The following is a 15,749-nucleotide window of genomic DNA, read 5'->3' as shown; positions in this document are numbered from 1 at the left end:
GGAAAATATGCAACAATCAAGTACAATATTTTAATGTGCAACAACCATTGTACATCATTAAACTTAGAAGAACACTGTTAGAATTCGAAAGAATTAGAGATGCACATGTTTTATCTATGTTTCTGTACAGAATAAACTCTCGGAGAAAGAACTGTTTTGCGGATGGATACATCCTTTGAGGGCATGACTTGTCATGTACAAATAATATTGAAATATGCATGGTGTGTGGGAGTACACTGCATTTGTAAGTGTAAATATTAAAAACGTCTTGTACTTTACGAAAGAATCTTCCACTCTAATTTCTCTCTTTTCATTTCTTTTTTAATTGTAGAATCTATCCCTGGGTGTTTACCTTCCTCAAGTAATATACTACTGAACTTCTTCTTATATAACATTTATACTTTCACTATTTTCGACTATTATTTAACTCCTAAAGTCTACCTAGATGAAGTTTCATAGCCACAATTCCTTCACGGCGTTCTTCTACTTTTGACGCCCTAATAAATTTGCGATGCTCTGAGTTATGAAAATGTTAAAATCTGTAATACCACCAGAGGGGGACGGCGAATGACGACGCCTACTCTCTTAGATAGGTTTACTGTAACGTAGGCCAAATAATATTAAGCTATCCTTTTCTGTATACAAAAATTTTGATGCCTCCAATCATTTTCTTTCTGCCTTTTTACTTGTTCCCACCAAGAAATTAAAGCTGGTGTCGTTACTGTTAAAAATTGATTCAGTGAATTTAGGAATCAATTTCATCCGAATTTAAAATACAATTCACTGAAAGTTTTATAGGGTAAGAAATAATTATTATGACTTAAGGAAGCTGTCTATGCGATTTGGTTCACTCTTGCTGACAGGTCCGTAGAGAGAAAATGAAGACGGGAGGGGGAGAGACGAGAATTTAAGGATAGCCAGTATATTAATACAACATACTTACAAACAACTGAAAGGTTCAGGAGGTTGAGCCCCCCCCCCATGGCCACTCCCCAGTTACTACCTAGCTCTTCTATAATTGATCTTAAAACGCCTCCCGAATTCTGTACATAGTACTGTGAAATAAGCTAATACGAAGGTCAAGTGAATATCCTCACATAAACTAGACCTTACTGATGTGAATTAAACTTCCTCGTACCATTCCTCGACACAGTACTCTGTCACTACATGTTTTTGCCATCTGGTTGAAAGATTCTTTACTTCGGCACCGTAAAATTCCACCTCCTCATGCCTCCAACATTAGAAAGCTGTCTGAGTCACCTCTTTATCCATGATACGATGAAACTCTTAAGACTTGTAAGTCTAATTTACTAGATTTCTGTCTACTAGATCTTTATTCATTCAATTTGCATTGTTTAGAATTAACTAGAACAGTAATTCTCAGCCTTTTGAATACTAAGACTTCCTTTTCGCTCCCATACAACCCTTTCTTCCTTATAAATAATAAAAATAATGAAATACATTTGAAAACCTCCTTAACAATGACTCAACGATAATTTGTTCGCGATCAATGGACATACGTGGCTCGCCAGTTGAGAATAACTGACCTTAATAAAAGCGCTTACTATTTCCGGACACAAAAGCTATTAATTCCACACTTCAAGCCTCAGTACTTTTTTCACATTGATTTATCAGACATAGTATTCATTTGACCGATCCATCTTATTCGAATTACAGTTCTTCCTCCAAAGGAACGGCACGGTAGCTCAGTGATAGAGCGCTCATTTCTGGTGTGATGGGTCCCTCGTTAGATCTCAAACCACGAAAGTGGTGGACAACATCATGTCCGTGCGTTTCTCAGGAATTTACCGTTTGCTCCTTCACTCTCCTTCCACGAATTGTCTCGCAATATAATTTCTGATCTGTCTTCATTAACCTAAGAGACATAACAGTAAAATGTTAAAGAGTTCATTTCACTTCGGTCCTCCTCCTACCATAAATTTCTTCTATACTGAGACAAAGTAGATAAACATGTGTATCTCTGCTTCTTTCGAATTCTTCTTGTTTGAACAACGTACAATGGTTTTCATTCGTTGAAAGATTGTAGGTGATTGTTGTTTATTTTCGTCATTCAACTTTTGATAAAATATCCCCCCAAAAATCTCAAATTTCTTTGGATGTAGCTCTTGCACCTGCCCTGTATCACAACAAATTTTGTGCATTAATGAAGTCTAATAATGGGCACTTCCTTTCATGAAGTATAATAATGAACTAAAAATAATGGACACTTCCTTTCACCTGATTTCTATCGGACATCTCGAGTTATGATTGGTTTTACATTTTTCCGACAAGTTTTCGGCTTGTCATAGTGCTGAAATAAAACATTTCTACAACCAGGTGGGTCTATATTTTTTGTGTTATGTTGGTGTCAGGAATCATCTTTCAAACGTTATCGGTATTGTTTTGAAACACCCTGTATACTTATATGTATGTGTGTGAATGCATATTCCAGTGTTACTCAGGAACATCTGGAGCAATCTGAATCAAACTTGGTAGATATATGACTATCAATATAAAAAATATATACTGTAGGAGTAAGACACCCTAAGAAGTGGTAGTTGGAAGCAGTGACGTGTAAAAATAATTCAAGATGACTGATGATAGTGTGAAATCCTTAGTTTTCGAGGTCGCTGAAATGTATAGTGACGCTCCCAATGGCGTTTAAGTTAAAGTTCTTCCCCATCGGCAGAGGATGGCGAGGGGGTGAGATGAAAAATAAAGTGTCTAAAATGACTGAAATTTGTGTCTAATCCGTAAATTTTCATTCTAATTCATAAAAGGCTTTGAACAATAATTTTATATAATAAACTTTATGAAAAAGATATAGTTAACTAATTTAGACTATTTAAAGTACAAATACTTAAAATGTTTGTCTGTTAAACGTGAAATCACACATAACCGTAAATGAAAGTTTTGAAAGCTAAAGTTATAGGTTGGAGCTCAGACGCTTTTCATTGCTATTGTAGCATTTTAATAGATAGATACTTTCAAAGATTGGTTTTTAAAAACAAGAAAATTTTACATATTACATATTATATATATTCTGTGGGTGTGCTTGTGATTAAGGACTTTCGCTATTGTTTTTGGTTCGAACTACTTCCAAACTGAATTTAAATTTTTGTTTGATTGTAAAATATATGGTACCAGTTCTTACTCTGTTACATTCTACTAATGAGATACGTCGTGGGAGTTCAGAATGCCGTCAGAACTTCCCGTATTGATCCTAATTAATAGAGTTGTCTATAAAATCTGAGACTAATGTTAGTAATATATTCCTAGTAACCTTAGACACAAGTTGCTTCATCAATCACTTTTCATTAGCTTATTTCGATCTCTTGCAAGGTATCTTCTTTGGTGCTGTTCTTAAAACCTTGTTACCTTTATCCTCACGAAATGCCAATGTACTTTTAATTCCTCATTCTGTTCTTGTTACAGATCGATGATTATAACGTTGGTATTATTTGAAAATTATTACTTTTAATGGCCTAATTTTCTATCAAAAGATACAATATTTTTCAGACAAAAATTTTCTTGTAGGCCTTATATCTGGAGAACTACATACAGTGTAGCCAAACCCAAACTATCACTTAACTCAGTATGATGTGCTTTCCGTAGAAAATACAAAAACTCGATATAGGGACTGTTCAAAAATTTTGTGGCCCCTGATCCAAAAACTAATAATTGGCCAAGATCGCAATCTTTTGATCCATTTTTATCATTGCTAAAATTCTTGTTTATAACTTTAGTTGGAAGTATTTCTTTAGTTTTATTGTTTATTAGGTTAAACCCGCCGTGGCCGGTCCCAAGCCCGTGCTGAGAAAGGGGGAGGGACCCCCTGTTATGTACCGAGTCACATGCCTTGTGGTGGGTCGGGACCCTCAGGGGGAGATAGGTTGTCAGTGGTGCCCGGACCCACTACCGGTACTTTAACTGCCATATGGTAGTGGGTTAGCACGCGGTGTCAACAACCTACCGGCAGAGGTGAGCCTTCGGGGGGGCATCCTCTGAAATGGGCGACTAACTCGTGACATTGGATCTGGGAGAGTACGTGTGACCCCATCACGTCCTCAGTGGGGTAGGAAGCTTTGGCTGCCGCACCTACCGGCGGGGGTGAGCCCTTGGGTATCCCCCGAAATGGGCAACTAAGCCGTGCCCTTGGGTCCGGGAGATAAGGCTGCGTGGTACCCCAACACGCTAAAAAGAGTGGGTAGTTGTTGTACCGTGGGTGGGCGGATCCAACGCCCTACCGGGAGGATGATGTAGGTACTGCCCTCAAAGAGAGTGTAATGCGTTCTCTTGGGTCCGGGATGGGATACTTGTATCCTAACGCATACTCGTATCTCAGGAGCGCTGAGGAAGTTGGTCCCTCCTTCGTCCCAGTAGTGTGAGCTGGGTGCAGGAGCCATGACCCTACCAGGGGAGCCACCGCTCCCAAATGACCATTGTCTTTAAAGGTAGACAGTCTACATCAGCCATTGGATCTGGTAATGTACGGTTCACCTCTCCCGTAAGAAGAGGTAGTTCCGGATTGTTTGAACAACCCTACCGGAGGAAGAGTGTGGGTGTCCCTTCTAATGGTGGCTTACACGTACCATTGGGATTCGGACATGTAGCTTCGCTACAACGTGTACGTGGTACCTAAACACGTTAAAGATAGGTAACCCCGTATTGTTTGGGCGGGCCTACCAGGGGAGACACTGTTCCCTCGGGAGACACGGCTCCCAAATGACAATGTCTGCCTTGAGCAAACGGTCTACATCAGTCATTGGCTCTGGTAATGTACGGTGTACCTCTACCGTAACTAGAGGAAGTCCCGTATTGCTCGGACGACCCTACCGGGGGGGGGAGTGTCGGATTCCAGCCTACGGGAGGACCAACCGGAGATGGGGGAGGGGCCAATCCCAGGAATCTGGGTAACGGTTCTGATCCTGTTAAAGGGAGGAAGTTCCGTGGGACATGGGCCGGCACCAAACCCAAATGGTGACTCAACACGTACCATTGGGTCCGGGATGAGATACGGGAGTATCTCGACGTGTGCGTGGTACCTCTACACGACAAGGCGGTTTGCCAGTTGAACGATAGAGGTAGGCAGGGCCGGGATTGAACAAGCCCCCTCGGGCGTTGCCTGGGGCCCCGGATTGGGTTGGACTCTGCCGGGCTGTGGTCATACCGTGGGATTCGGTAGCTTGTGGGAGCCAATCCCAGGAATCTGGGTAACGGTGAACACGGGCGGGAGGTGAGCTTGCCTTATAACGCTCGGGCGCCATGCCTGCAGAGCATGGTAGGACTGACTCGCTAGCAGTCTGCCTCAACCAGTAGGTCTACTGGTAGGCACTCAGGACCTCGGTCTGGCCGCGCAGTGGGCGTATCCCACTCCCTCAGTGAATGGGGGTGACACACTTAGGTGTCAAGGTTAGGGGACAAATCTTGACGGTGCACTTCGTGCACGAGCAATAGCGTATATTGTGCAACTACGGGCGGGGTGCCTTGTTTGGCGGAACCCGTCCATTAAATAGACCGAACGGTCGCGGGCATGCTCTCCATGCATGCAATTAAGTATGGCATAGTAGACCACTAGCTCACAATGTTTATTAGGTTATTTATTATTACTTTTAATATGATGATTACTGAAAATTGTTACTCATTAATAAATCCATTTGTATAATAAGCCTACGTTTATTTTAATTTTTAATTGAGATGTAACATGAGATATTTCGAATAAAAGAAACTCCATGAACATAACTATGGAAATTTTATTTCTTGTTACTCTTTGTAATGTTTCACAAAGTTACTTATTAATTACAAACTTATTGTAAACAAATATTCACATTGTACAAATTAAATTTAAATCATCACATAATTACTTGAAATGGTAAGCTCAGTTATGTTTGTTATTCAAGGTGAAACCATGTACAATATCACTTAATAGAAAACTTAAAGAAACAATACTTACTATGGACAATTATGGCAATTTTAATTTTAACCTACAGTCATGAGTAACTTACTAACTCTATGAGATATGGAACTGCAATGTTCAATGCCATGTCTACATAAATTATCCACTGAATTCTATCAGCCAACTGGATTCAGTTTCTACTTTGTATTTCTAACATACAGTCATGATCAATGTATTATTACAAAGTAATTTAACACAATTGTAAAGGATAAAGGTGACATGAATTTATGGTCTGCTCTTGTTTAAGTTACACCGCAAGAACTTGAAATAATAATAAATAGATTTTCTGCGCGGAAATAAGTTGGGTTTGTAGCTTAGAATATATCGACGAGTAGAAAGTCTGATTGTACTCCATGTCAACATTGTTGATGTGTACTGATAACTGAGAAAGAAGATGAACATATGACCTTTTGCGGTCGAGTAGTTAACGCACAATATTCTGTGTACGTGGTCTTCAGCGTAGGTGCTTGTCTCAGATAGAAACAAAAATATGAATAGCAGTTGGGATGTCACTTTAAAGAATAGATACCATCTCATACAATCTAAGTGGTGAAAAGGGAGTTACATGCCAATCAACCACCAACTAACGAAAGTCAATCAAATAAGAAAATTGCTCTTTGGAGACGGATATAGAGGAGATATCGGGAAGGTAATGAATTAGATTTTATTTGGAAAACATAGCTAAACAAGATTGGCTTATAATCAATAGCTGATTTATGTAATCAATTAGCAAGGAGATCGGATATTTATATATTAGGTGGACATCTTGAATGATTTGTGTAAGATGCAGCATATCTCGTTAAATATAAAATTAATGCCACTGACTCAGACTGAAAATATTGAGAATAAAATCCTAAGACGAAAATTCCAACTCAGGAGGAAGGGGAATGGGGAAAGGCGGAAACTACATAACGAAGAACTGGATAATTTATACCGTTTACCGGACATTGTTAGGGTCATCAAGTCCAGGAGGTTCAGGTAAGCAGGTCATATAGCCAGAATGAAAGAAAGTAGGAACGCTTTCAAAGTTTTAATTTGGAAATCCAATCTGGACCATTAGGAATACCTAGGCGCAAATGGGAGGACAATATTAGCATGAATCTCGCAGAAATAAGAATACAAAGTAGAAATTGGATCGAGTTGGATAAGAGTAGAAGTCAATAGAGAGCTTTTGTAAACGCAGGATTGAACTTTAGGGTTAGATAGACCATAGAGTGTGTTAGTTAGTTATACCAGTAACTCAGTAACTATTCTCAGACATTGAATTCAAGCAATTGAATTGGAATTTTTGAGGAGTGTTTGGCATAACTTCATGGTCTCAGCTGTATGAGAATTTTGAAAACTGTGGGGTTTATGCTGTAATACCTAACTATTTGAAAGGGAAAGCCATCTCCGAGAAGCAATAATTACTGCAGCAGCCACTTTTGTTGCTCAAATCTTGAAAATAATTAAAAGAAGCTGCGGAAATTTAAGAGAAATACTGACAATGTTAGCAGACAAGTGATAGTGCTCATAACTTCTATCAAGAATTAAAATTTTTGTGGCTACTTTATGTCATATAATGAAGAAAATTCCTTACGAACAAAATTGACAACTAAAAGATAAATCATTAATCTTGGTTATAATGTACGCACCAATAACACTAATTTTGTATGTGCAACAATACAAATTTAGATTTCATTTTGGAGCCTTTGGTATTTCTGTCGTACATTCACATCTTTCCTTAAATTGCAATATGGCAAAGTTATCTCCACAGCCGTAAAATGTAGGAAATACTACATCACTTTCCTCCAAAGTTGACAATGAACAAGGTTATGTATCTACAATACATTGTACCGCTAACATTGTTTTATAAGTCGAAAATAAATGAAATGAAAACTTTGAGTTTTTACGTCCCACGGTTATGCCGGCTAGGCTAAAGGAGATGATGATGCCGAGAAATTAATGAAATGGTGGAATGAAGAAAGTGGGAGGAAACGGAAGAGCCCCGAGGAAACCCACACATACAGTGTTTGTCCACCACAAAGCTTAATTGGCGCAAGCTGGGATCAAACCAGGAACCCCAAAAACCAGGGATGGACGCTCTAACACTGAGCCAAGTCGAAAATATAAAGAATTAGCAGTGACAAGGAATACCTGTCCAGGTTCAGAATTAATTGATTAATTAATACTGGTGAAATTTTACAAAAATTTTACAAGATAATGAGTTTGAGGAAATGTATGTTACATAGCCGAAAGTGTAACAGATATAGTCATATTATATATATATATATATATATATATATATATATATATATATATATATATATATATATATATATATATATATATATATATATATATATATTACTGCTTTGGTCAGCTGGAGTTTGAAAATTCTAACTTGAATTTTCAAAGCTACAATGAACAATTTACAAAAATCGTAACAGTACTATTTCATTGCCGTAAAAGTTCACTTTTACGTCAAACCACACACGCTTGAAATACAGTATGTTGAACTAGTGGCTCCCAAACTTTATTGATTCCCTTTGCTGTTACTATGTCCAAATTTTCGGACGACCCCCAATAGACACAGCATTAATGTGAACTTTGTTGAAACTCTAATATCAAATAATACACCTCGAGGCACTGGTGTTCTCGAATATGCAGTTTGAGAACCATTGTGCTAAATAATAAGAAAAGTAATGAGAAATATTTACCATGATTTATATTTACAAGTGACTAAATGAAAACCTGGGCAAGTCGTAATTAGCAAAAATAGGAAATACATGTAGAAATACGAGTACAAAGAGCGTACTATGCTGTTATTAAGTCTTGAAAAAAATGTAGAAGCATTTATCCTTGGATAAATGTGAATACGTATTGTTCAATAAAGAAAATAAGTTGATTTTAGTTACTATGACTTCAGTGCTTCTCCTTCAATTTTCCTCGAAAAATTACTAATTAAAAGAAATGCAATTTATTTTTTTTGAGACGGATTCTCTGTAGAACTATCTGTAGTGTATCTTCTAAATTTTTTTTTGTCACGCTTCAACACTAGTTATACACGATTAACCTCTTTAATATTAAGGGATATATATAGTAGTTTTATATACATAGTGTGTTTTCTTTTTGACTTTTACTAATATTCTCTACAATTGTTTAATGTGGGTGTGAAGAAGAATGGAAAGAATTGGCTGGGTCGAACTGAAAACGAATGAAAGGGTCTTAGAAGTGTTGGGTAGTAAAGAACAATTTTAAATAATATTAAGAAGAAGAAGAGAAACTGATTGGGACATTGGCTAAGAAGGAACTATATCACGAGGGATGTGCTAGAGATATAGAGGCAGGAAAGAGAGGGAGAGGACGAAGAAGATTACAATCAATGGAATATATCAAAACTGAAAAATCATAGGTGAAGACGAAGTGGTTATCGGAAGAGCATGGAGCATGGGGGCTTCTTAGCTGCAGCAGGTGACGTGCCAGTAATGGTAGAATGCCTATGATGATGGTAATAGTTGAGGAGTTTGATGTAATAAGGGCGTAAGCGAATTAACGCCATTTTTGCATCAAACGCATTTGTGGCTTTTGCCATGCTTGTTTAACCTCCTGTTAACATTTCGATTCAACATCGGAATAAAATGCTGCATATTATTTATTTATTTATTTATTTATTTATTTATTTAAGAAGAACACAACAGGTAATTCTACCCAATTACATATCAGAGTTACATAGAATATCTATAATATATTTGCGAAATCTATTCTGACTCATACTGTGTATATCCAGAACTTTTTTACATTTACTAGAAAAAAAAAACACTATTTAAATATTCAACATCGTTTTTGTCCAGCTACATGTTTCAGACTTACGCCCATATTGCACCAAACTCTTCAATTGTTTAAATGTAGATTTTGTTTCAGTCTTCATAAATGTGGAGGTCACACCAACAATCTCAGTAAGTATACGATAATATTGGAGCTGACGTTAGATAAAAAATACTGCAGTTTCTAATAAATTCATAGAATTTATGAACTGAAATAGTTTTTAAATTTAATTATTCTTCAATGAAAAGTTCTCAGTCTTTTGTACCTAAAATGAAAAAAAAAAGTGAAAAAGAAAGATTGACTAAAGTGAATTTCAAACTAAGCTCGTCCGTACAATAAAACAATGAAAGAAAATTATTCGTTTCTTTCTTTTTTTTTAAGACAAAGACAATAATAATGATCCGTATAGTCTAACGTCATAGTAATGAATGTCATCAGCATAAAATTGAATGCAAGATAGAATGAGAGAGAGAGAGAGAGAGAGAGAGAGAGAGAGAGAGAGAGAGAGAAAGGGAAAGAGGGAGAGAATCTACTTCCGAAACCCTGTTCCATATTTAAGAAGTTGTTAGCACAGCACAAAGTTATGAACTTTTCCCAAAACTCAGATCGTCCACGACCACTTCCCTCGATTGAAATAGGTAAATGTGGTAGTTAGGATGTGATCAGAATATCTTAGAATGAAACATTTCACATTTGAACTCAAGAAGGACCTTTAAACTCTATTTCTCACCTTAGGAAGTGTGTGCGTGTGTGCGAGTGAGGAGATCAAAGGCAGGTTCTATTTAGTCAATTTACTTAACCAAATTAACCAAGAGTACTAGACCAATAGATAAGGATAGGGTGGCCAAGGTCGTTCCTCTTATAGTTTAAGAGTATACAAACGAACTGGAAATTAAGAAAGAGACATCAATCTCAGAGAGACAACGAAGAGAGGCGGTTTTAAACAACGAAGCTTCTGCCACCTAAGATGATTGTGTAGTGTACCAGTGAAATAATTGCGGTTGTAGCAGCCAGCCCCCTTCTCCTAGAAGTAAAGGAGAGTACTTATCAGTGTAGTGGCCTTGGTCTACAATCAAAATATATATAGAGAAGATAGTGTGCTACTTTGCTTTCACAGCGATTGTGCTATTAACAAAAGTGATACCAACACAGCTCTTGCAAACTTGTCATTCCTGGTCATCAAGAAAGATCGTCCTCACTGTGATGGCCCGGTTTGGGTGCAAGTCCTTGCAGCCGAAACATCAAGATCCACAATCTGAGTGGCAAAAATCTCGCCTGGCCAATACCTCTCGGCCTGAATCTCTCCTAAACCCTTTCTATTTCAAGCGTGGCGCTATTGTCTCTGTGTGTTTCCCTGTACTTCACTCGAAAGAGAAGGGACAAGTTGCTGTGTCCAAGATTTTTCAATAGTTGGATGCGGACATGGTTGCCACATTATAATATTTCACGGGTTTCATTGTGCACTGTCTTGTTAACCATTCTAAGTAGACTACTATCTTCACTTGCCAAGCCCACATGACTGAATGACAAATTGGCAACACAACCAAGGTCACTCACTTCTTTCCTCAAAGCAAAGAGAAGGTTTCTTCCATAAGAGACAGCGGGAGTGAAGACAAAGTATGTTTCACATATTTTCCGAAGACACACTTGAAATAGAAAGTCTCTAGCCAGTAGGGATGCGCACGAGTTGACTCGAGCCGGGATTTAAGCCTATCTCGACTCGACTCGAGAAAATGTTGTCTCGACTCGTGTCTCGACTCGAAAATATGTTTCTGTCTCGACTCGACAGTCTCTGTCTACTCGACTCGAATTCGAGTCGAGACAAAATATACGAATTAAAATACTCGTATATGCACACATCAGCCAGAATATTATGACTATCTACCTAATTGTCCGTATGTCCACCTTCGGCACGGATAACAACGGCGAATGTTCTTGGCATGGACGTAATGATCCTTTGTTGGTCGCTGGAGGGAGTTGGCATCACATGTGCACACACAGGTCAACTAATTCCCGTAAATTCCGGGGAGGGGGCGATGCGCTCTGACGTCACGTTCAATCACATTCCAGATGTGTCCAATTGGGTTCAGAGTTGGGGTTCAACACATCACTTGGAACTCGCCCCTGTGTTCCTCGAACCACTCTATCACATTCCTGGTCTTGTGACATGGTGCATTATCTTGTCGAAAAATGCCACTAACGTTGGGAAACATGGTCGTCATGAAGGGGTGTACGTAGTCTGCAAGCAGTGTGCTTGGCCTTCATGGTGCTTTACTCGAGCTCTACTAGACACATGGATGCATAAGGGTAACCTTGGCCCATATCGTTGGGGGTGGGGCAAAACATTCGTGCACAAACACACACACACACACACACATATATATATATATATATATATATATATATATATATATATATATATATATATATATATATATATATACCTTTGTCGACCCACTTCTGGATTAAAGGTCTCTCCAATTCTTTTTACACTATCTATTTTCGGCAGTCCGTTTCCACTTTACTCCACACTGCTTCCTAATTTCGTCACACCATAATGTATTACAACGTTTTCGGGATCTTTTTTGTTCCCTTAGGATCCAGTCAAGGATTGCTTTTGTCCACCTATCGTCAGTTCTTCTTGCAATATAACCAGCTCTCTGACACTTGAGTCCTTTTATTTTCGGGATGATATCGGTCACTCCTGTCATCTTCCTGATCCATGTATTTCTTTTTCTATCTCTTCGGGTTATTCCAAGCATACACCTCTCCATGCTTCTTTGAGTTGTATATGCTCTCTCCCTATGGAAGTTTAAGAAAGAGCATTATACATTAACAACTGATCACAAAAAGTTGTGAATTCAACCAGGCGTAGATTTTAATTCCTACTTTAGATTGAAGGCAGCAACATATTTCAAATTATTGCCTTTGGTATAAAAAAATCGATTATAAATTTTGAATTTGCGGTGGCAGTTACATGACATGAGCGTAAACTGCGATTCTTCTTTTCTTTCATTATTAAAAGACAACAAGTTTTATTTATTGACTGTAAGATTCATAAGCTGTAACTAGAAGTATATAATATACATTGTTCACTTGTGCACGTGTAAACTTCTCTTTGTTTCGACAAAAATATATTCACAAATTTCAATATTAAGAAATCCAAACAGTAGCCAGTAAATATCACATTTATAATCTTGATTTAATAAGTTAATATTTCACTTACCTCTAAATGTAATGATATGGAAACTGGACTTCAACTGTTAATGGGGCTGGAGCCGCCTTCCTCGAAGTGTTGCTTCTGAATCAAATTTGTCGATAATCTGAGAAACGTTAATGTCGTAAGACCTTTCTGTACACAACACAACAAACTACGAAATTTTTCTTAACCCATCGTGCTACGAACGTATGTTTTTAGCCGTCTCAGGCACGAAAAGGAACGTTCACTGGTTGCGGAACTGGCAGGCATGGTTAGAAAAATCTTATAAATTTGGTTCAAGTTTGGGAAGCATTCGTAAAGATTCAATTTCTAAAATAAATTTAGAAGCGGTGAAATTCATTTTCAGTCTGTCTCTCTGCACACAAATTGGAGAAAACTCTGATGTCAGCTCAACTTTGGGGATTGTATAGGTGTTGCTGACAATTGTGATACTTTCTGCTGATGGCTTGTGTTGATTCAACATGTCGTGGAGGGAATGAAGAACCTACATATCATTTTCTTTGAACTTTTATTGCTAATATCTGCCATAAGGATGTCAATACCGGAATAATACACTTCGCGTCTGTAATATTCAGCTGCTGTCTCACTCGAAGAAGTATCACCACCATCCAATGCTCGTGGGATTCGTCCTCTTCATGGAACGTTCGGTGCAGTGCATCCCATGGTTTCTGCAATTTCTTCTGCTTCTGTCCACAGCGTTTTGAAACTTTTCTCACTCCGTAAGGACTGAAGGCTGCAGATATTGGCTTGCGACAAATTTTTCACAGTAGAAAAATTGGCAAGTTTATTCTGTATGTGCATGGGTAATTGATTTGTGTATTCAAGAACACGTCTCATCAGTTTAAGACGAAACAAAAATAAAAAGTCATGAACGTTTCTTAAAAGGGAATGCGCATCTGGGCCGTAAATTTGATAGTGATCTGCTATTTCCTCTGAAGTTTAAACTACAGATCCAAAATGTTCTAAAACTACACGAATAGCTTCCAATTTACAGTTCCAGCTAGTATTGCTCAAAGATTTTAGTGTTACCAAATGCTTTAAGTTTTCTTCTTGACGTTCAATATTTTCAAAAATAGCGTGCTTTTTTGACGACGCTTCTATGAAGGAATGCAAACTACTCAGAACACCAAATATGTTTCGAATTGCAGACACTTTTCGGCACACATCAACAATGCATAAGTTCAAAATGTGAGCGTTACAATGAATATAAATGGCTAAATCGTTCACGTTCCTGATCCTCATTGCAACGCCAGAGTACTGACCACGCATAGTGGCTGCACCTCGTAACATTGTCCTCGGATGTTATCTACGCTCAGACCCTGTGATATTAACAAATTTGTAAACAGTTTGGACAAACTTTCGCCGTGTTTTTTCTGTGTTGTAAAACCCAATAAAACTTTCGTGAACGTTTAATGTTTCATCACAGTATCGCAAAACAATTGACACTTGTTCATGTCGCTTCAAATCTTGAGTTTTATCCATGGTGACACTATATATACCTAGCACATACTCACACATTAAATCTAGAAATTGATTTTCGTATTGGTATTCGGGACTAACGTATCTAAATGTTTTCTCTTTGTTAACATAATACCGAAAAATCACGTCATTGTCTTTGGATCTTAGCGATAAGAGTTCTAGCAAATTACCTTTATTTTCACTTTCGTTATTTTCCCTATGGTCTCTAAGAGGAACACATTGGCGAGCACAACACAAAATACTATCTAGAAGTGCTTCTAAATATATTCTATTGCCGTTAACATAAGTACATATTTGGTTCGTCTACAAATCTAATTTACGCGCAACTGATCCGCGCAATAGTGCGTTTCGGAATCCCGCTGCCTTAGAAATACGAGTCTTATGAGCGTTACTTGCCTCATGAATACCGAATTTATCTACGACCTTCTTCCAGTTACGGAAACCCTCCTTAGTAAAGGTGTCTTCAGATTTCGGAATATTTTCGGAGAATGCGCAACAATAAAAGCAAAAGGCACTATCTCGAGAAATGCTATATTCTAACCAACTAAATTGCCTATACCACTCAGATCGAAACCGGCGGCCATTTTTATTGGGGTATGTTTTCAATTGTGGTTGAAAGGGACCTTGACCTACTGCCAGAATGTCTTTGCCTTTTCACAACCTTTGACTGGATCACGATCTTCTGAAACTTCATCTTGTGGCACTGTTTCCACAGTAGTATCGGCATTTGAATTCTTATATTTTGAGACTTCATCTTTTGACACTGTTTTCACACTAGCACTCGAATTCGTATCTCCTGAAACGCAAGAAGTAAATTGTTTAGTCACAATTTCATTATCTCCGCTGGCACTGTCAATATTGCTAAGTTTCGGCTTCTTACTAAAATATTCCAACAAAGTTTTCTATTTTTTTTTTTTTTTGAGCACTGCATATTAGTCACAACAACTTCCTGTGAAACTTGAGAAATGTTCAAGTACCACAGATAAAATATAAAAAAATGAAACCACTATACACCGATACACGTGAAGGCTATATATACAGAAAAAACTTCAAACGAACTGCTCACTGCCAGGGGCACCGATTTTTCTAACTTTTTGGGGGGAGGGCAATCAGATGTGGGTTTGTATATTCATTAAAAATACATATAACAATACAAAATACATATTCAGAAAAATACATGAGTGTCCATATGAACTTTGGGGGGCCCGGCCCGCTCGGCCCCCCAGGATTGGCGTCCTTGCTCACTGCAAACAAAAACTTCAGAATAAATCAAGTGTATTATTTTTG

The sequence above is a fragment of the Thermobia domestica genome, chromosome 9 (assembly GCF_964235325.1).
Source record: "Thermobia domestica chromosome 9, izTheDome1.hap1.1, whole genome shotgun sequence".
Classification (NCBI taxonomy): Eukaryota; Metazoa; Arthropoda; class Insecta; order Zygentoma; family Lepismatidae; genus Thermobia; species Thermobia domestica.
Note: the sequence above shows the minus strand (reverse complement) of the source record.